Source organism: Mustela erminea, chromosome 8 (assembly GCF_009829155.1).
Source record: "Mustela erminea isolate mMusErm1 chromosome 8, mMusErm1.Pri, whole genome shotgun sequence".
Classification (NCBI taxonomy): domain Eukaryota; kingdom Metazoa; phylum Chordata; class Mammalia; order Carnivora; family Mustelidae; genus Mustela; species Mustela erminea.
This window is the reverse complement of record NC_045621.1, coordinates 47,033,666-47,039,665: the sequence shown is the minus strand read 5'-3', so window position 1 is coordinate 47,039,665 and position 6,000 is coordinate 47,033,666.

Below are 6,000 nucleotides of genomic sequence, written 5' to 3'. Positions count from 1 at the left end.
TCTGGGTTTACAGAATCTCCCATTTTCCTACAAACTCTGGCTCACACATGCGTAGTTGTCATGATGGACAACTTAAGTTGGCCATTTCCCTTAATTTTGTACAAGTAATTTAAATGGACATAAATACACAAAGATTTTAGACTCACAGAAACACTTTCTCATCCCAGTAGCTTCTTGATATAGTGCCTTGAACACGTTTTACACAGAACTGAGAGGATGTAATTGTGAGATTATTTCCAAGTTACTGTGCGTGCCATTTTTGTGCACTTCCTGTGGGAAAATGTGTCTTCAGATCTTCGCTGAGCACCTTTGGGGCATCCCAGGGTCAGAAAACATAGCTTCTCACCCTGTCCCACCCACAGACTTACATCACAGGTCACATCCCGAAATGCAGCTCCTTCAGCTAGTAACACTGTTGTCCTAGTGGCAAGTGTATGTCCACTGACCTCAGATCTTAGCTCTGGAGCCACAGGAGGGCAGATGGTGTGATCTGGGTCCAGCCAGCATGCCAGCCAGGACCATGAGAGACTAGGGTTCCCAGAGACAGAGAGAGCACGGGCAGCATGAACTCAGTATCTGCGGAGCAGGACCATGGGAAGGGTGGCAGGTGGGGCAGACGCAGGGCCACCAGGCTGGCTGGACCCCAGAGGAGCCAGAGGAGCCAGAGAGCCAGGCTGGCCACGCAGACAGCAACACACAGGCTCTCTGGGTGCAAAACTCAAGTTGGGCCTCTGTCAGTCACTGACATTTCCATGGAGGGCTTCTGATCTCAATTTCCATGAACAACACTAGGGTCAGCACAGGAGGGAGCACTCGCCTCAGGTCGTCAGAGGCAGGGAAGGAAGCACGAATCCTGCCAAATCCCTCCCCAGGGCTCGAGTAGATAGCACACTGAACGCACAGGGCATGCCCTGAGTCCAGTGGCATGTGGACCCCGCTCCCGGCCACCCTCCAGAGCCTGGACAGCAGGATCACGCCCCTGAGTCGGCTGCCTGTGAGGACACAGGCTGGAGCAGCCCTAAAGGGGAGTTTGCTCCAGACACGGGAGGGAAAGAAGCCAGAGCAGCCAAGTCCTCATGCTTCAAGGCAGCAGATCGGGCAGAGGCTCAGTGGGGTCTCCCTGGGGCCCCCAGAACCAACAGCACCCAGGAAGTTCTCCCGGCACCCCATACAGTCCCCCCACAGTGCAGATCAGTCCCAGGTTCTTGGCCCCTGCACTTGTCCAGCCACACACTTGTGTGAGTACCATGGGTGGGTCCCTGGTCCCATGAGCCCCTGTGACCCACTCCCCACGTTGGACTCTGACAGACACAGTGTTAGAACGGGAAATAACCCACAAGGACCCCCTCTCCTCACACCTGCTTTACTTGTCTGTGTGTGTGTGCTGGGTGTGTGACCTAGTGAAAATGACCGGTGGTGACAGACAGAATCATTCATTCCATGGCCGGCAGAACATGCCAACAAGCCAGCTATAATACGTCGTAGAGTTGGTGCTTGTCCCTGGTTCCTGACAAAGCTCCTAAAACCTCTGGGATTTCCCCCATGACCGAGTGGCCTTTGTTGCTCTCAGGAAGATACGTAGTTCTTCCTGAGTTCATGCCCCTGAGATGACTCCACAGGGCCCCTAGAGCAGCTCTTGATGGGGCCGTGCCCAGAGAGCCCATGTGATGGGAGCTCGGGACCCCACCCACAAATACCAGGCGGCTGCAGATCAGAGTCCACGAAAACACCAAATGCTGAGCTGGGATGAGCCTCCTGGCCACGGAGCACACGGAAGGGCTGGAAGGACTGATGCCCAGCAAGGGCGTGGGGGCCGGACATACCCTAGGGTCTCACCCCATGCTTCTCTTCCATTTGGTTCCTCAGTTTACCCTTTACAACAAACTGGTCGACTTAAAGCAGCTTTCTGGGTTCTGTGACCCATTCCAGCAAATTCCAGACTCTAAGGAGCCTCCCACGAATCCTTGATCTGTGGCCAGCCTGTCAGAAGCAGGTGTCCTGGGACCCGGGTTGGTGTCTGAGGGAGGCAGTCTTGGGGGCCTGACCCTTGAGCAGTGGGGTCCCCCACGACAGCTGGTGGCTTCTGTGCCAGCTGGACTGAGATGGTGAACCACCATCTGGTGCCCAGAGAATCAGAGAATTGGTTGTTGGTGTTGGAAAACGCCCACCAGCAACTTTAAATCACTGGATACGGATAACCCAACTCCGAATAGAGGAGTTTCCTTCCCCACCCGGGAGCGTCACCTCCTGCCCCGCTGCGCCCAGGGAACAGGCAAGGACACGCCACGCCCACCAGAATGCTCCTGAGAACAGCCCATGGACACTGTCCTGGTACCACCATGGTTTCTGTCTTGATGGGGGCATATTCAGATGAGCCTGGGGGGGAGGTCAGCTTAATTCCTTGCCACAGTGTGTTTTCACTTCAAGGGGGACAGGAATCATTTGGGGAAAGTGACAGTGGAGGCCCAACACCCTCTCTCTTACCATGTTTGATGGGCCACAGAGGACATGGGAGTCAACGGCCCAGACCGCCGTTGGGGCGAGCATCGTGGGCCCACGCACCGCAAGACATAGAAGGCCTGAGGAAACAGCACAGGGGTGCTGGGGTTGAGCTTGCATTGCATGGGAAATGTTTGCTGCCATTGTTTGGTAAACAGTAGAAATGTCAGCCTTGGGGACTGAGAAGGAGGAAAGAAGAGTCGTAGTTTAAAACAAAGTCACCAAGTGTGAATGGATTTAGATCTCCACCTGCCCCACCGCTGTCCACAGCCCATTACCCATTACAGACCCCGCACATCCATCCCAAGAGGCCACCCCTGTCCCAGGAACCCTGCCATGAAAGGCCTGGAAATAGGAAAAAACTCCCCATCGTCATCTGTCGGTGAGAAATTTCCAATTAAAACAATAACCAGATGGCCCCAAACAGCTCTGAGGAGGGTTAAAGGCCCCACCGCTGGGACAAGAGCAGGTCTGCATGGCCTCAGCCTCATGGGGCATCAGCAGGACATCCTGTCCCCCAGGTGGCCCGTCCTCTTCACTCAGTGCAGCAAAAGACCCTCTCGTTTGTGACCTGAGGTCCTGGCGGCAGCACAGACTGGAAATCATTACAAAGCGCCATTTAAGGCTTCGATCTATCTTGTAATAACTTGTTAACAGCTTTCGGGAATCAAGGACAAGAGAAGTGGTTTCCCGATGATTCTGCTGTTTATTTTCTAACGTAGCATGGAGAGCGAAACTGACCGTCTGCCAGGCAGGCTGCTTGGGGTCACGCCCATTCGCATGAATGCTCCTGATGACTGTGGTGTTTGTGTCACTGGACAGGGCTCCACAGCCTCCGGATAACGACCATGGTGTCGCCAACATGGCGGAGGGTGGGGAGGTGGGCAGAGCTTCCACACTAATGGCTCGGCCATTCAAACCCCCACCCCCCACCGACCACTGTCCACCCCCACACCCACACTCAGGCCAGCCACTCCTCTGACAGAGCATTGGGCCCAAGTACACAAAGCCTCAGCGTGCAAGGACTACCAGCCTTCAGCCTGTCCACAGTCTACACTGTGCCTCTGTTTCCAAGGGCCGCTGTGGAAAAGAACCATAGTCAGCACAAGCCGTTCTCTCTGAGCCCTCGAGGCCAGAAGCCAGAAATCCAGGCGAGGCAGGACTGCCCTCCCTCAAGAGGCCTCAGGTTGGGGTCTCCTTCCTGCCTCCTTCAGCTCCTACGGCTGCAGGCGTCCCCAGGCCAGGCACCTCCTCACTCCCATGTCTGGCTCTGTCTCCACATGGCCTCTCCCTGTGCGTATGTGTGTCTCAATCTCCTTCTGCATCCCTTTAGGGACACTTGGCATCACCCTAAACCCAGGACCTTCTCATCTCAGGCTTCCCAGACTAATACCACCAGCAAAGACCCTTTCCACATAAAGCCACACTCACGGGTGTCAACACGTGAGGCCTGGGCCTACCTCTGGGAACCCCCACTCAGCCCAGTCCATTCCAGGACACTGATAACTTAGTTCCACTCAGTTTTCTCCAGGAAGTTGGACACACAGTGTCCCCAGTGATGAGTGTGGCAGGAGGGTGGAACGTTTATTTCCAAGAGAAGTGTGCTGTATATATCCATGGCCAGGAGGGACGTTCTGGTAGTTTTCAGGCCTCGGTGGTTTGAAATAAAAGCACCTGGCCAAGGTACTATGTGTGAGGGCCAACCCTGGGCTCAGGAAGAGAGCCCGTCCCCTGCAGCTTCACACACCCGTGGTTGCCTAGTGTGCTCCACTCCCGTGTACACAGCGGGACTCTAACCCCCACTCCCCGGGGAATAATGCCCCGGGCTCTCTTGGCTCCTCCCTGCCTTCCCTGTAGCGCACTGAGGACGGGCCACTGAGCTGCTTCCCCTGAAGTTTTGGGACTCGGGTTCTCTCGTACTAGAGGTATTCGTATCTCTGGACACAAATCCTTTACCAAGTATAGGGTCTGAAGTGTAGGCTCTTTATAGTGTCTTCTGAGGAATAGGAATTCTCAACTTTGAAAAATTCCAACTCATCAACTTTTCTTCCACGGACCGTTGCCTTGGTGTTTTTATGGACGGAGACTGCCTAACCCATGTCCCCAGAGATTTTCTCTTGCATTTTCTTTTTTTTAAGCAGCCTTTTTTTTTTTTTAAGATTTTATTTATTTATTTGACAGAGATCACATGTAGGCAGAGAGGCAGGCAGAGAGAGAGGAGGAAACAGGCTGCCTGCGGAGCAGGGAGCCCGATGCGGGGCTCAATCCCAGGACCCCAGGATCATGACCTAAGCTTAAGGCAGAGGCTTTAACTCACTGAGCCACCCAAGTGCCTCTTCTCTTGCATTTTCTTCCAGAAGAGTTATAGTTTCAGATTTTACATTTAGGGCCATAATCTATTTTGAGTTAAATTTTTGTGTGTAAGCTTTTGTGAGGAACGGGTTAGCGTTCATTTCTTTACCTACAGACCTTCAACTCTCCTGTACCAGCTGTTGAGATCATCTTTCCTTCCCTGGATCATCTGCCCTCCCTGTTGGAAGTAAACTGACTCTGCATTCTGACCACCAATCTGAAAGTCTGTTTTTTCTCCAATGTCCCACTATCCTGATGCTATGGCTTGTAGAATAAGCCTAAGACTCAAGCTCTTCCTTCATTGTTTTTTTTTTTTCTAAGTCATTTTAGTTTTTCCAACTCCTTTGCTTTTCCATATATATTTTTGGGAAGCACTTGTTAGTTTCTACCAAAAAAAAAATCCCCCTACAGTTTTTCTTGGAATTGTATTGGATCTGCAGGTCCATTTTGGAAGAAAAGACATGCTAGTAATGTTAAGTTGTCCCATAGTGAACCAAGAACACCTCTCCTTCACATACAAGCCACTGACCCAACATGTTTTGTAAGATGTATAAATTCTGAAGTATTTTATGCTTTGGGTGCTAAAACTCTTTTTTAATTGGATTTTTCAGCTGTTCATTGCTAGTGTAGAGAAACATTGGTGGCCTTTTGTAAATTCACCTGGTATTCCACGGCCTCCCACGGTCAGTAGGCTCCTGTTCACAATCTTCACAAATCTGGGTGGGAGCTCAGAGTCAGTACTCACGCTTTCTTGACCATCATAGTCATTCGACACGACAGGGAACGCTTGGTGTGAGTGAGGATGTTTCATTACTTCGAGCAGATTAACTAACGCTGCATTTTGACCACCTGTGCAATGCATAAATGCAAACAGCCGAGCATCTATACAGAACTCTACTGTTGGACGAGTAGCTTTCCTCTTCTTGCTGCTTCCTCAGTGCACGGTCTTTGACCTGGAAAAGGAAAACCCAACTAGACACATTTGCATGTGAGGCACTTAAGGGCATGGATGTTTGGGCAGCGATTTAAGACTTTAATGAAAGGAGCCTTTCTTCTCTGGAGATTCTGCGCTGACGGGTGTGCGTGCAGGAAGAGGAGGACAGGATCTTTCTGCCAGCACCTGTGCCCAGCTTCTGGCCAGTGTACTGT